This window comes from Molossus molossus, unplaced genomic scaffold, assembly GCF_014108415.1.
Source record: "Molossus molossus isolate mMolMol1 unplaced genomic scaffold, mMolMol1.p scaffold_m16_p_6, whole genome shotgun sequence".
Lineage (NCBI taxonomy): Eukaryota > Metazoa > Chordata > Mammalia > Chiroptera > Molossidae > Molossus > Molossus molossus.
The window spans coordinates 30,903,573-30,921,003 of NW_023425399.1; the positions used below are offsets into that span (position 1 = coordinate 30,903,573).

The window sequence follows — 17,431 nt, forward strand, 5'->3', positions numbered from 1 at the left end:
CATACAGTAATTCTGAGTTTATAGGTTTCTGCATCACAAGTATGTATCACACTCTATTAAACATGTGGTCATAAGGGCACAATGTTAACTGTGTTGCTTAACTGTTTTAATCACTATTACTCACCCTTGCCTGCTATTTGTTTTTCCATCATTCTCCCTAACTAAAGTATATGTATCATCACTCTCCAGCCCCCCAGCCCCCCCACCAGACATGGTCCCACTCATTCAAGTGAAAATAGGAGCATTTGCCCATAAAGGCAGCTGAGCAGACTACATTAAGCAAAAAAAAAAAAAAAAAAAAATCTAATGGCCATTAGTCATAATCAACTGATGAAACATTGAAATGACTGACCAGGTAACTGGGTCAACTGGCTCAAGGAAAGGGTTTACTAAGCCAGCAAAGCATTTCAGTGGACCACTCAACAAGCCCTTTTCCACCCTACCCCAGATATGCACCACCAGAAGGTATGCGCATTTAGCAGGGCTGTCCATTTCATTTCCAGAATGGGGATAGCTCTCACTTTCCTAAATGCAAGTACCCCGGGTTCAGCCTCCATCCACAAAAACAGGCTGTAGCCCCAGGAGCCACGTGGCTGGTTGCCTGCACAGTGTGAGCTTCTCATGGAGGTGTGCACACTTTCAAAGAAGGGGAGCACACCCTCTTCCTAAGACTGAAGTTCGGATGCCCTCTAAGAGAAGGCATTGCTATGTCACCAGTCTACCTATCAAGTTAAAAAAAAAAAAAAAAACCTGAGAGGCACCGCATCACTTCTTAAGAAACAGAAACATATTATACATGATTAGAAATATATTCTATTTTTCTCCCTCTCTTGGTTGGCATTCTTTGGGAGTAGAAAAAAATCAAAGGCATTCTTACACAAAAGTCCACATTGAAGTATGTTTAAGGGCCAGATTAAAACTAACAAAAGGCAGGAAACGGGGAGTTAAGACTTTACCCAGTCCTGAACTCACCCTATTGTGCCTAGGTACCAAAGGGTCAGGAAAGAACTTCCAGGTTCCGAATTAGCTGCTTCTGTTTCCTTTCCCTGCTCAGATATTAAACTTCAAAAAATATTAAATGGACAAGAAATCCCCAAGCGCCCATAACCCATACAGGGTGGTAATCTGTGCATATCTCTGGCTTTGAAAGGCATGTTTCAGCCTTATACCTTTTCAGAATTAGAAAAACATCTGTTCCCTTTGGTAAATTCCCTTTCCTATGCATCTGCTTTCTGGCTGCTTCAAGTCCATTCCCTTTCACTAAATAAATAAATAAGGAAAAGAGAAGATATAAGGAGCAAGAAAAAGTAGGGATTTCTTATCAGATACTTACCAGCAATTTATTTATTTTTTGTTTCTAATCTAGGCTTAATTTTCTAATCCAGGATGACCTTCAATACTAGGTATGATTCTGACTCCTCCTGGTCATGTTTTCACATACGTCCTTTAGTAATAATTTAAAAATGTGTCCAGTTTATCTGGGGCTACGGGTGGGGGAGTTCTCTTCTACAAAGATAGACTGTGTTTGGGGACTGTCCCATGTTTGCCTAGAGTGTCTTCACCCCACTGCTAAGGTAGACTCTACTCGGTATGAATGTGAGTGACCTGTGTGAAACTTAAACACATTTTATATTTTGTACAATGATAGATCATACTTAGCCTTCCATGGTCAATAATACTGCTGAGGAAATTAGCAGGAGTTAATAATACTCCAAGCACCACACGGAACAGCAGGTGTACTTGAGGAGACATACACAACGTTCTAACAGCTCAGGGTCCTGAACCTCTTCTCCTTGGATGCTCTCCATGTGCCCTGCTGCAGACAGCTCTTCCACCAGTAGAGTTGTCTCTCCCAGAAGGAGAAACAAGATAATGAGGGTTCCTACAAATCTTACAGGTGAATTTGCAGGTCAAGCCTGAGCCTGCCATGCAAGAACGCAGGGGGACCGACTCTCCATTTCCACTACCACTTTTACCAATGTATCTCCCTTTTCAACCCCACCCCCACCCCCAAAAAGGAGAAAAATCACCACTCTTCCTTGGGTTAAAAATCACAAAGCCCTTCTTTACATTTACCAACAATAGGAGCAATGTGGGGTAAAAATAGCAAATATTGGGACCATGACTAAGTTTAAATCAGAAATAAACTAGTATCCCATCTCCCTCAGTGGGGCAAACATTTTACAGTGCTTCCTGTTTGCTAGTTAACACCTCTCTCTCCCCACGTGCAAACATACATTTCATTTTTATTTAAGTCTTATCAGAGGAAAGCTCAGGCATTGAGGAGAATGCTGTGCGCTAGTCTCTTAAAGAAATGGCTCAGGCCCTGCTGGTGTGGCTCAGTGGTTGAACATCAACTCATACACCGAGAGGTTGCCGGTTGGATTCCCGGTCAGGGCACATGCCCAGGTTGTGGGCCAAATCCCCAGTGCGGGGCTTGTAGGAGGCAACCAATTGATGTTCTCTCTCATTGATTTTTTTTATCCTCACCCGAGGACATTTTTCCATTTTTTTGTACAGATAGAGTGGGAGGGGGAGAGAGAGAGAGGGAAACATCGATGTGAAGGGACACATCGAGTGGCTGCCACCTGCACGACCAACCAGGGCCGGGGACAAACTGCAACCGAGGTACGTGCCCTTAGCGGAAACCGAACCCGGGTCTCTCTGGACCGCAGGCGGACGCTCTAACCGCTGAGCCAAACCGGCCAGGGCCTCATTGATGTTTTTATCTCTCTCTCCCTCTCCCTTCCTCTGTCTATAAAATCAATAAAGAAAAAAAAAATTAAAGAAATAGCTCAGTACTTTCAGAAGGAGACAAGCCACCAACAGGAAAGAGTGAAAGGTAGAGAGAGTGATCATGGAGTTTACCATCCAAATGGGTTCAGTTTTGAGAGTAGAAAGAGGTGGGAAAAATGATGACAGAGGTGTAAGTGGGACAATTTCAGGCAAACGTGGATGTCTCCCTGTAGCAAACATCATAAAGGTGTCTGGAGCCACTTTTTAATTTTTTTTTTTTTATCCTCACCCGAGGGTATTTTTCCATTTTTTGTACAGATAGAGTGGGAGGGAGAGAGAGGAAGGGAGAGAGAGACAGAAACATCGACGTGAAGGGACACATCGAGTGGTTTCCACCCGCATGACCAACCAGGGCCGGGGACAAACTGCAACCGAAGTACATGCCCTTAGCGGGAACCGAACCCGGGTCTCTCTGGACCGCAGGCGGACGCTCTAACCGCTGAGCCAAACCGGCCAGGGCCTCATTGATGTTTTTATCTCTCTCTCCCTCTCCCTTCCTCTGTCTATAAAATCAATAAAGAAAAAAAAAATTAAAGAAATAGCTCAGTACTTTCAGAAGGAGACAAGCCACCAACAGGAAAGAGTGAAAGGTAGAGAGAGTGATCATGGAGTTTACCATCCAAATGGGTTCAGTTTTGAGAGTAGAAAGAGGTGGGAAAAATGATGACAGAGGTGTAAGTGGGACAATTTCAGGCAAACGTGGATGTCTCCCTGTAGCAAACATCATAAAGGTGTCTGGAGCCACTTTTTAATTTTTTTTTTTTTTATCCTCACCCGAGGGTATTTTTCCATTTTTTGTACAGATAGAGTGGGAGGGAGAGAGAGGAAGGGAGAGAGAGACAGAAACATCGACGTGAAGGGACACATCGAGTGGTTTCCACCCGCATGACCAACCAGGGCCAGGGACAAACTGCAACCGAAGTACATGCCCTTAGCGGGAACCGAACCCGGGTCTCTCTGGACCGCAGGCCGACGCTCTAACCGCTGAGCCAAACCGGCCAGGGCTGGAGCCACTTTTAGACATTTGTACTTAGAGAGGCAGTAGAGAGATGAAGAACCTTGAGCAGATAATGCCTGGCTGAACTGCACTTCAGAAAGAGCCTTACCAAATCCAGATGCAGGATGGATTTGAGGAGCCCCAGGAAACAGGTGTATATTTAGATTCCTACACAAGACCTATGAGAAGTAATTAAAGTTCTAACTGGCTGATACCAATGGAATAATTGTGAGCTATAATTCATGTAAAATGAATAGACTTCTGCAACTTACCAAATGTGAGAATCTCAAGTAGGGTGCATCAGAGGTCATTTTTCGAGGTAGCTGAGGGATGCCATTATCAGCAATTTGGGTGAAACTAGGGCCCAAAGGTTAAGTAATGTGCCCAAGTTCATCCACCAATAAGCACATGGCCTTCAGGTCAACCTTGTAGTAAAAAGATGATTATATTTCAATGTGATAAGGGGATACGTACAAGAGACTCTGAGATCATAGGAATTGCCATTCCTGTAAAGTGTGATAAGACCCTAGATTGTAAGTCTGAATATGTCCCCTGAGTTTTGCTCATTCAATCTTTAGCCTTATTACCTTTGGCAAATATGTGTCCTTTTATGGGACTCAGTTACTGCTTTTGAATCTCTGAAATAGGTACACTGTTTCATTACTAAGTGCCTTGGTATATATGGCTTTCCATAACAGAATGCCCTTCCCATCCTGTCTACTGAGAAGTCCTTGTTTACACCCAGTTACTGCCTCTGTGAGGCTTTCCCTGAAAAATAGCCCCAGGAAGGATAGCCTTCCACTGTTTTCTCCTGTGGCAGATACAGCTTCCTTCTTCATAAGCACTTTCCGGCCAAGGGCTAACCCGGAGCCCGTTCTGTCCAATGACACAGAAACAGAAATCCGTCGAAATGAGATCAGGATCAAGTTTTACGTCTCTGGCAAAATGGGCAGCCGTCATACCCTTTTGCTCTTTCCCCTTCCTTCTTCAGCCTGTCTTGAGCACCATCACGATTTGGAAGACGAACGAGCCTTTTTGTAACCATGTAGTTACCAACAAGAGAATGAAAGCCAACACATGGAAGATGTGGTAAGTGGGTCACTGTATCAGCCCGGTACCTAATTTTACAACCCTGTCCTATAAGACAAATAGAATCCTACTTTCTAAGCCCCTCTGATCAAGTTTTTTCTTATTTACAAGCAAAAACAAATATAATTGACATACCCTCTGCCATTGCTGATTAACGAACAACCCCACAAAGCTACAGGTCAGCTGGGCCATTCTGCTGGTCTGTGCCAGGCTCTGGAGGCATTGGCTGGCCTGCTTTTCTAGGACAGCCCCAGGCAGGACAACTGTTCTCAACTTCATGCTGTATCTTATCCTTGGCCGGGCTAGCCGAGACTCTTGCAGATGGGAGCAGCAAGGTTTTGAGAGACAGCAGAGCTTGCAGGTCTCTGGCTTATTCTGTTGACCCAAACAAGTTACATGGCCAGCCCAGATGGAAAGGGAGGAGTGGAGGACTGGAGCCACACTCCTCACTAAGTCTATCTTACAGTGATAGGGTGTGAGAGTTCAAGAGCTAGAATTGTGAGATTATTTCTGACTCCTACATAGGAAGGCTTCCTTACATTTATTTTTAGCCAAATGTTTGCTCTGCTTAATTCACAGGTCTGTTGAAAGAACCCTTTGTTTCTGACTTCACAGTAGATTAAAAGGGAGCCAAAGAAACAAATACTTTACCACAAACTGAACTGCTGCTGGTATAACTACACACACGCTTGCAGGACAAGATTTTTCACTCATCTTTAGGGACTCTAGCAGGAGGAGAGGAAGGAAACCAAGTGACAGAAGAGCTCAGTTTCCAGCTGATGTGTGAAATTGAGTTAACACAGAGTAGTCCTTATCTTTGCATCCAGCAATGACCACTTATCACCAGTGGGCAGCATATTGTACTTCAGTCATACAGTTGAGAGAATGCTCATCTTTGCTTGAAAGGGAAGCTTTCCACCTGATCTACACACGACCTTCTAGAACCCTCTTAAGCCAACTTTCCCACTTAGGAAACTTAGGATATGATGTTCTTTAAAGGAACATTCTTGGCCTTGATCAAGTTGGGACTAGACACCCGTGTGTCTACTATCTCAAAAAATCAATGAACCCTCTACCCTTGATACATGGTATGTCAGAGACTGGCTAGGTGCTAACTCACCAAAGAATCTCCTCTTCTTGGGCACACAGTCCGGCTATATGCCTCTGATACCCATATCTAGGTGGGCACATGTAATTAGTTCTTGCCAATGGAATATGGAATGGAAGACATCCCTTTTGGTTCAGTGCAGCAGTCAGCACACTATAGCCCTCAGGCCAAAGTTGGCTGACCACCTATCTCTGTAAATAAATCGTTTAGAGCACTGCCACCTCCATTAATTTATGCACTGTCCACGGCTGCTTCCACACCTGATGGCAGAATCCCATAGTTGTGACAGGTGGCATGTGCCCAGGTGAGTACTATCTGACCCTTTACAGAAAAGGGTTAGCAAACCCTTGATTTAAGGCATCTTCAGGCTAAGTGCCTGATACACTCTCTCTTCTCCTTACTTGCTATCTAGAAAATGTCAGGCAATTTTGAAGCCCTGATTGGACTTCACAGAAGCCCATCATGAGAAAACGTGGGTCTCTGGTTGACTGTATGAAGTAGAGACCACTGTTCAAACAACCAGCCACCCTACTCTTTTGGGACCCACATTGGACTATAATATGTGTAAAAACGAAAACTTTAGCATGCTATGGTACTGAGATCTAGCACTTATTTTTTGCTACAGCTAACACTACTTACTTTAACTAATATAAATGGGGGGAAACAGAACCTTATGCAAATAAGATGTTACAAATTTCAATAACTACAGCACAGAAAAAAAGTCATTGGTCCAAGGCCTATATCAAAGCTTGGAATAAATAGGAGTGGTTACCATTTCCCTCAATACTGAGGTGAGTTGAACTGGCAGAGAACCACCAGCGACCAATTCTTGCACTAACCTTAAGGTCCTTTCCCTGTGATGTGACTTGAGGAAAACTGAAGATAGAAGACTATCTCCCTGATGGCTTGTCAGTAATGCCTGCCTAAATACTTTTTATTATTAAAGGGTGCCTCTGTTTTTGTTGAAATGCAACTATCTGAGAGAAGAGCATATCAAAAATCATCAGTTATTCCATATTAAGAAGGACTTTATTATACCTTAGAAAAGAAAATCTAGATAAACAAGCCATTTTTATGATCTCAGAGACAATCAGAATCCCAAACACCCAGAAGACAGAGCTAAGAAAAGAAGTACAGGCCCAGCCAGTGTGGCTTACTGGTTGAACATTGACCCATGCATCAAGAGTTTGCTGGTTCAGCCCTGGCCAGTTTGGCTCAGCGGTTAGAGAGTCGGCCTGTGGTCCTGAGAGACCCGGGTTCGGTTCCTGCTAAGGGCGCGTACCTCAGTTGCAGTTTGTCCCCGGCCCTGGTCGGTCGTGTGGGTGGCAGCCACTCGATGTGTTCCTTTCACATCGATGTTTCTCTCTCTCTCTTTCTCTCTCTCTCTCTGTTCCTCTCTCTCCCTCCCACTCTATCTGAACAAAAAAAAAAAATGGAAAAAATGTCCTCAGGTGAGGATAAAAAAAAAAAAAAAAAAGTTTGCTGGTTCAATTCCTGGTCAGGGCACATGCCCAGGTTGTGGGCCTGATCCTCAGTGGGGGGCATGCAGGAGGTGGCCAATTGATGTTCTTTCTCTCTCATTGATGCTTCTATCTCTCCCTCCCTCTCCCTTCCTCTCTCTCTAAAAACAAGTTTAAAAAAATAAGAAAAAATAAGAAGCGTAGGTGTATCTTGGGGGAAGCTGAGGGTTCAGGCCTCTGAGATACTATAGACAGGCATCGGGAACCTAGCAATCACCTTAAACTCAGAGGCTGAGCAGTCTTCCCCACCCACAGCATTCTGGTCCTTCACCAGGAGTCACCCCCTCTGGAAATTCTTCCCTGGACACTCCCAATGCATCCTTATTTTGTCTTCTGCCACCCCTGCAATGAATAGATGCCTCAGGAAAGCATTAATTATATCATATTACCAATATCATTTTAGACCTCTCTCTCTCTCCCCTTCTTCCCCCTACCGCGCATCAGACTCGGACCATTCCCTGGCATACTTCTCAGAATACAGAACATGGTCAATAAATATTTGTTAGATGAATGGGAAACTGTTTCCTAGGACAGTGGGTCTCCGCATCTATTTAAAAATTAAAATCACTTGGGGGACACAGAAAAAGATGGAATCTCAAACCTACTGAATCAGAGTATCCAAGTTATGGTAAGACCACAACACGGTATTTTTCGAACGTGGTTGTGGGGCATCGATTTCTGGGCTCCAGTCCTCCGAACCAGGGAGTCCTCCAGTTCCAGGAACGCAGTGGAGCTCTAGCACTCTGTGTGGCGGTCCTGCCAGGGCCCCATTCCACACAAGTGAGCTGGAGAACAGCATTCGATCAGTCAGGCAGGCACAGTCACTGAGTGCCTCCTGTGTGTCAATCACCCTTCTAAGCTGTGGAGAGATGGGAGGGAAGAAAATGGACAATATTCCCTGCCCTCGTGGAATTTCCATTCTGGGGAATTAGGGAGGAATGATTAGTAAGACAAGTATAGATTATAATAAGTATGTAATAAGTGCTGAAGGGAGACATTAAACCAAGAAAGAAAGAGAAGCGATTAGAGTTGTATATCAAGCTGCCACGGAAAGCCACATTAAGAACATATCTGAAGGAAGTGAGAATGGTGTCTGGGCCAGGAGCATCCAGGGAAAACAGAAAGTGAATTGATCCCAAGGACGGGTGAGGGGATGAGGGACACAAAGCAGAGCCCCAGGCTACAAGGACCTCATCAGACAGGGCTTCACAGGCCACTGTCAGGTGTTTACCCTGCTTCAGTGTGAGCTGGAGTGCCCGGGGCAGAGGAGTGACAGGCCTGATGTACCTTTCAACAGCTTTACTTGGGCTGAGATTAGAATGAGTGGGGACATGGGTTGAAAGGAAAATCTGTTAGAAAACTATTGTCCAAACTCATACGAGAGACGGTGGTGGTCAGACCAAGGTGTGCCACGGGAGGGGTCAGATTCTGACTGTGTTTTGAAAGAGGAGCCAACAGGTTTTGCATATAGATCCGGAGAGTGAGAAAAAGGGGAGTTAAGGACAAGTCCGAAGTTTGGGAGTTGAGAACTAAGAGGATGACGTTGTCATTTACCAAGACAGAGAGGACAGGGAATTGAGCAGACTAGGATGGCTATCAGAAGCTCAGTTTGGGATTTGTTAAATTTTAACCCCCAAGTGGGGGTCTAAAGGAAGCTACAACTCATCATTACTCCATGCATTTCTTCCTCACTGATCTCTGGCTTGGACCTTCAATGCTCTAATTCAAATCTCCATTTTATAAGAAAAAGGATAACTACAGATGTTTGTAAAATTGCTTTGTGAAACCATAAAGTACTGTAAAGTGAATGTTATTACTATTTATACGTGGAAACCCCAGTATGATGCCATCAACCCCAAAACGGGCCTTTTATTTGGTCTTTGGAAAACTAGGCTATAGGAAACATACAAGAGTCCATAATCCCTCAGGGTTTGGGGACCAGAGGAGTACAGGTTGGGTTATTTGCAAGCAAACATAGTGCCCTTTCTGGAAACCTTCACAGTTTGCTAAACTTTTGGAAAATTAAACACTCACCATTAAATCATAACCTAAGGGTACGTGAAGTAACAACCAAGCATACACACCCACCTCTTCTTGCCCAGGAAGTAAAAGTATTATGCACAACGGGCAGAAATATGAGTTCTATTGGGACTATCTGAAACCCATGGACTTGCTTTTCAAAGAAACCAGAGTCCATTCTTTTGATACATCTCCCACGTCCATCCCATCTTGCAACCACCAGTCCTGCCCTTCTCCCACCCGTCAAGTCTCGGTAGAAACAGCTGTCACCACAAAAGTCATAGCTGGGCCAGGACAGCCAGCTGGCTCTGTGATTCACAAACAAATTAACCTTGGGATTTTATTTTGAGCAAAGGGTCTTCCTATCCTATGTTCTTAACAGCCATCCATATTTTTGCTCTTGGATAAATAAACACCAACTCTAATGTCACACAGGGCTGAGCCATAATGTGGGTTTTTAGGGCCACTACCAACCATTGCTTTTTACAAATGTTCCTTCTTAATCAAAAGCTCTAATCTCTCGACGACGTTTCCAGTAAAGGCGGATCCCCCGACTCAGGGACCTGATCCATGCCTGGGGTTTCACTTCTGAAAAGGGGAGGGGTGTGAACATCATTGCTCTATTAACAATTTAACAATCATCTCTCAAAGTAGGCACAAGGCATAGAATTAACAGATGACATAATATGTTTTACATTTTTATGAAACAGCAGATATATGTGTTGCAGCATGGCACCATCTACTGACCAGATAGAGAACGAAGGCGGGAGAGAGAGAGGGGGAAGAGAAGGGGTGAAGGAAGGTGAGGGGAAAGGAGGAGGCTGGAGAGGAAGGGGAAGGAAAGAAAAGAAAGAAGAGGAAAGAAGAGGGGGAAGGGAAAGGTGGGGAAGGTGAGAAAAGGGAAAGAAATTTAGATTTCTACTAATCCAAGTCCTCATTGTATAGGTAAAGAAATTGACTTTAGAAAACGTAGTTCACAGGGTGCAAAAGACTTCCCAGGTCATCTACTTATAAGAAAAATCACTTTCACAGATTCAAAGTTTAAGAAATAATTAACACGCTGTGGTATTAAAGAACAAATAGACATATAAGATCAAAGGACTAGAATAAAGAATCCAGAAATATGCGAACACATTAAGTCTACTATTTTCTACAAAGGTGCAAAGTTAATTAATAAATTGTGCTGGAATGATTATACAAAATATATGCAACCTAAATCCATACCTCTCACCTTGCATAAAAATTAACTAAATATAAATCATAAATCTAAATAAAGTTATAAAATTTCAAAAAATAAAATAGCACAAAATTTTTGTGACCTTGGGTTGGGCAAAGAAATATTAGATATGACACCAAAATTACAGTCATTAAGGAAAGAAATTATAAAATGGACACTTTTAAAAATTAATAAATTCTGCTCATTGACAGACACTGTTTAGATAATAAAAAGTCAAACCACAAAGTAAAAATATATATTTTCAAATCACATGTCTGATAAAGAACTTGTACCCAGAATACATATTGAAATTTAAAACACAGTAATAAGAGTGGGAAGCCGGAGCCTGAGAGGGACTGGTGTGATCCAGCTGTCTGCCCACAGGACCTGCAGGGTGCAGGGGCACCAGAGAAGCCTCTATGACCCAGTAGCCCACAAGAGCAGTGGGAAGCCGGAGCCCTAGAGGGACTGGTGCGATCCAGCTGCCTGCCCATGGGAACTGCAGGGTGCAGGGGCACCAGAGAGGCCTGTGCAACCCAGCAGGGACTGTGCAATCTAGTTACCCACGGGACCTGTGGGGTGCTGAAGCACCAGAGAGGCCTGTGTGACCCAGCAGCCCATTACACAGGAATAAAACCAGGTCCCCAAATGGACTGTGTGATAGAGTTACCCACAAGACCTACAGGATGGGGGGCACCAAGAGGCCTGTGTGACCCAGCTGCACACAAGATAGGCATAAAGGATGTAAAAATGGAGGCAGAGTGAATGGAAGCTACATAGACAATATCCCAGGACCAAACGGGAATTACAACTAAAATAAAGACAAATGCTCAGAAAAGCAGCAGGACAGAACTGTATAACCAGGGACACTGGTAGGATCTGCGGAGACATGAGAGGGTGGTAGGCTGGGAGCCCATGGACAGCAATAGACTTAGATGTGAGCAGCGCCCTTGGGGAATAAAGACCAAGCCCGTTTCACAATGTAGAGAGCCTGGACAGAGCGCTTAAATACCAACAGCCACTCACCTGGGGGCTACGGCAGAGTGAGGGCAGACTGGGCTACAAATCTGTGGGGACACCCGGGATTTGGAGGGTACTTGGAGTTTTTGCTGAGTTGCAGCCAAAAAGGACGGTGGCCAATGTGCTCCCTCCATGAGCTGTGGAGAAAAACAGCAGGCCCCCCGCCCTTCAGAGAGTCAGCCTTTCCCAGGTGAGGCAAAAAAAATGCAAATTGAGGCTCATTAATAACCAGCATCTACCCCAACCTCTGAAAATCCTCTTATGCAAAACACCAGGGCTACATTCCAAGGCACTGAGTAACTGAGACTAATAGCCTCTAGGCAAAAAGCTACAGGATAACTGAACCTTTCCTGGGTTTGCAAATCTACTCAGGAAAGGAAGACTTGACAGTGGTGTTTAATGTGGGTCTACGCAGGCTCATCCAAACCCAGTAGAGGGAGACACAAACAGCCGGACATCAACAACCACAGGAAAAATTTGGCAGGCTCCAAAACCCACTGAGATAGCCAAAATGGTGAAACAAACAAACAAATCCTAAATGAAAGAACAAGAGAACTCTATCGAAGATGAGATAAATGAAATGCAGCTAAGCAAATTATCAGAGGTAGAGTACAGAGTCATGATCTTGAGTAATCTCAACATGAGTAAGGACATCAGCACCATGAGTAAAGATATAGAAACATTGAAAACCAACCAAGTGGGAATGAAGAATGACATAGTAGAAATAAAGAACACACTGGAAGGACTAACCAACAGAGTAGAGGAAGCTGAGGATCAGATAAGTGAATTAGAAGACAGGGTAGAAAAAATCAACCAATCACAAAACCAAAAGAAAAAAACAATTAAAAACAGGAAGATAGCTTAAGTGAACTATGGGACAACTGGAAACAGAATAACATTCACATCATAGGAGTCTCCAAAGAGGAAGAAAATGGGCAAGGGTTAGAGAATATATTTGAAAAAATAGTGACAGAAAACTTTCCTAACTTGGTAAAGGAAGAAGGCATTCAAGTTCAAGAAGCACAGAGAGCCCCAAGTAAGAAGACTCCAAGCAGGCCCACACCAAGACACATAGCAATTAAAATGCTAAAAATTAAAGACAAAGAGATAATCCTAAAGGCAGAAAGAAATAACCAACAGGTTACTTACAAAAGAAACCCATAAGGCTCTCAGCTGACTTCTCAACAGAAACACTGCAGGCCAGAAGGGAGTGGCATGCAGTAATCAAGGTCATATAAAACAAGGATCTGAATCCAAGACTACTCTATCCAGCAAGGTTATCATTCAAAATAGAAGGTCAAATAAAGAGCTTCCCAGACAAAAAAGGCTAAGGGAATATAGCAACACCAAACCAGCACTGCAAGAAATGTTAAAAAGATTGCTATAATTAGTAGAAGAAATAGAAAGAAAAATATAACCACACTAAAAAAAAAAAAAAGGCAATAAATAAGTACATATCAATTATCACCTTAAATGTGAATGGTTTGAATGCTCCAATAAAAAGACACAGAGTAGCTGACTGGATAAGAATGCATCACTCATATATATGTTGTTTACAAGAGACCCACTTCACAACAAAAGACTCACATAGATTGAAAGTGAAAGGATGGAAAAAAATCTTCCAAGCAAAAGCTGGGGTAGCAATACTCATATCTGATAACATACATTTCAAAATGAAGGCCATAACTAGAGACAAAGAAGGCCACTACATAATATTGAAAGGATCTATCCAACAGGAAGATATAACCTTGATAAACATATATGCACCCAATATAGGAGCACCAAAATATATTAAAAATCTTCTGGAGGACTTCAAAGGAGAAATCAACAGCAATACAACTATAGCAGGAAACTTCAACACCCTGCTGACATCACTGGATAGATCCTCTAGACAAAAAATTAACAAGGAAACACAGACTTTAAATGAAGCACTAGATCAAATGGATTTCATAGGTATCTACAGAAAATTACACCCCCAAACTGCAGAATTCACATTCTTCTCAAGTGTGCATGGGAAATTCTCAAAAATAGACCACATGTTAGGGCACAAACTAAGTTTCTACAAGTTCAAGAAGATTGAAATCATATCAAGCATCTTTTCAGATCACAATGGCATAAAACTAGAAATCAATTGCAACAAGAACATGCAAAGACATTTGAAAACATGGAGGCTAAATAGCATGTTATTGAACAATGAATGGGTTACCATGGAGATCAAGGAATAAATCTTAAAACTTCCTGGAAACCAATGAAAATGAACACACAACAACAGAAAATCTATGGGATGCAGAGAAAGCAGTTCTGAGAGGGAAGTTCATAGCACTACAGGACTACCTCAAGAAGCAAGAAAAAATGCTAATAGACTATCTAACCTCACTACTTAAAGAACAAGAAAGCAAACAAAAAGAAAACCCCAGAGCAAGTAGAAGGAAGGAAATAGTAAAGATCAGAGCAGAAATAAATTATATAGAGACCCAAAAGCAATTCAAAGGGTCAATGAAACAAAGAGCTGGTTCTTTGAAAAGATAAACAAGATTGATGGACACTTAGCTAGACTCACCAAGAAACAAAGAGAGAGAATCCAAATATACAAAATCAGACATGAAAGAGGAGAAATAATAACTGACACCACAGAAATACAAAGGATTGTTAACAAATATTATGAACAATAATATGGCAACAAATTTGACAATCTAAGCAAAATTGACAAATTCCTAGAAACATATAGTCCACCAAAAGTGAACAGGGAAGAGATAGAAAACTTCAACAGATCAATAACAACAAAAGGAATTGAAGATGTAATCAAGACTCTCTCAGCAAACAAAAGCCCAGGCCCATTCTCCTCAAACTATTTCAAAAAATTCAAGAAGGAAGACGTCCAAACTCATTTTATGATGCCAGCATAATTTTAATTCCAAAACGAGAAAAAGACACTGCAAAGAAAGAAAACTACAGGCCAATTTCCCTGATGAACATAGATGCCAAAATCCTGAACAAAATACTAGCAAATCGAATCCAGCAATACATCAAAAAAACTATTCATCATAACTAAGTGGAATTCATCCCAGGGATGCAAGGCTGGTACAATATTAGCAAATCAATAAATGTGATACACCACATAAACAAAATGAAAGATAAAAATCATATGATCATATCAGTAGATGCTAAAAAAGCATTCAACAAAATCCAGCATGCATTTCTGATAAAAATGCTCAGCAATGTGGGAATAGAGGGATCATATCTCAACATAATAAAGGCCATATATGAAAGACCTACAGCCAACATCATACTCAATGGGAAAAAACTAAAAGCATTTCCTTTAAGGACAGGAATGAGACAAGGATGCCCACTTTTGCCACTCTTCTTTAACATTGTACTGGAAGTCATAGCCACAGCAATAAGACAGAAAAAAAAAAAAAGGGGATCCAAATTGGAAAGGAGGAAGTGAAACTGTCATTATTCCCAGATGACATGATACTATACATAGAAAATCCCAAATACTCCATCAAAAATTTATTAGACTTAATAAATAAATTTTGCAAAGTAGCAGGATACAAAATTAACATCAAGAAACCAATGGCATTCTTATACACCAATGATGAACTCACAAAAAGAGAAACTAAAAAAGCAATCCCATTTACCATTGCAGGAAAAAAAAAAAAAAAATCAAGATATCTGGGAATAAACTTAACTAAAGAAATAAAAGACCTATTCGCAGAAAACTACAGGTCATTGAAAAAAGAAATAGAGGAAGATATAAAAAAGTGGAAGCACATAACTTGTTCATGGATTAGAAGAATTAACATCATTAAAATGTCCATACTACCCAAAGCAATCTATGGATTCAATGCAATCCCCATCAAAATACCAACAACATATTCACAGAACTAGAACAAATACTTCTAAAGCTCATATGGAACCAAAAAAAGACCTCAAATAGCCACAGGAATCTTGAAAAAAAAAGAACGAAGTTGGACGGATCACATTACCAGATTTCAGGTTATACTACAAAGCCACTGTAATCAAAGCAGGCTGGTACTGGCACAAGAGCTAGCAGATAGATCAATGGAACAGAATAGAGAACCCAGAAATGGACTCAAGACAATATGCTCAGTTAATATTTGACAAAGGAGGCAAGAGCATCCAGTGGAGTAAAGACAGCCTCTTTAATAAATGGTGTTGGGAAAATTGGACAGCTACATGCAAAAATATGAAACTAGACCATCAACTTACACCCTACACAAGAATAAACTCAAAATGGATAAAAGTCTTAAATGTGACTTATGAATCCATAAAAATCCTAGAAGAAAATGGAGGCAACAAAATTTCAGACGTCATACACAGAAGAATTTTCACTGACACATCACCTAAGGCAACAGAAACAAACGAGAAAATGAACACATGGGACTACATGAAACTCAAAAGCTTCTGCACAGCGAAAGAAACAACCACCAAAATGGGAAGGCAACCCACTCTATGGGAGAACATAATTGCCAATGATACATCAGATAAGGGGTTAATTTCCAATATATAGAGAGTGCTCATACAGTTCAACAAAAGAAAGACAAAGAACTCAATTAAGAAATGGGCAGAGGAACTAAACACACACCTCTGCAAACAGGACATACAAATGGCTAAAGGATACATGAAGAATGCTCAACATCACTAATCATCAGAGAGATGCAAATTAAAACAACAATGAGGTATCACCTCACACCTGCCAGAATGGCCGCCATCAACAAATCATCAAACAACAAGTGTTGGCGAGGGTGTGGAGAAAAGGGGACTCTAGTACACTGCTGGTGGGAATGCAGACTGGTGCAGCCACTATGGAAAACAATATGGTGTTACCTCCAAAAATTCAAAATTGAACTGCCATTTGACCCACTGATCCCACTTCTAGGAATATACCCTAAGAAGTCTGAAACACCAATCAGAACGAATATATGTACCCCCATGTTCATAGCAGCACTATTTACAATAGCTAAGATCTGGAAACAGCCCAAATGTCCATCAGAAGACTAATGGATAAAAAGGCAATGGTACATATATACAATGGAGTACTATATAGCTGTAAGAAAGAAAGATCTCTTATCCTTTGAGATGCGTGGAGGGACCTCGAAAGTATTATCCTACGAAAAACAAGCCAAGCAGAGAAAGACAAATACATGATCTCACTTATTTGTGGAATATAATGAACATAACAGTCTGTGGAACGGGGTTGTCCCAGAGACATGGAAGTGGGGTACAGACTAACAATCCCCACAAGAGGGGGTGTGGGAGAAGAGATAAACCACAGAACTTATATGCATGTATGCATAAACAATGGACATGGACAACAAAGCTGGGGACAGGGCAGGGAGGGAGAGGGAGGGGGTATCAGTGGGGCGAAAAGGAGAAACATCTGTAACAAAAATAAGTAAATTAATTAATTTTAAAAAATAAAACAGTAATAAGAAGGCAAACAGCTTAACTTAATACTAGTCAGAACACTTGAATAGATGAAATGCTCAGAATCAGTACTCAGCAAGGACATGAAAACAACTATGACATTCCACTGAGCAGTGGTATCTGTAAGTGGTATTATAAGAATATCTAAAATGTTTAAATGATTGAAAATACCAAGGGATGAAAAGAGATAAGAAATCATTTATATTACTGATAGT

At 41.8% G+C, this 17,431-nt stretch overlaps 1 pseudogene; it reads right to left on the reverse strand.

Annotated features, from left to right (window-relative positions):
• Positions 1-4,838, reverse strand: part of LOC118618518 — a 192,370-nt pseudogene extending 187,532 nt beyond the window's left edge.
• Between the last annotated feature and the right edge of the window lie 12,593 nt (positions 4,839-17,431).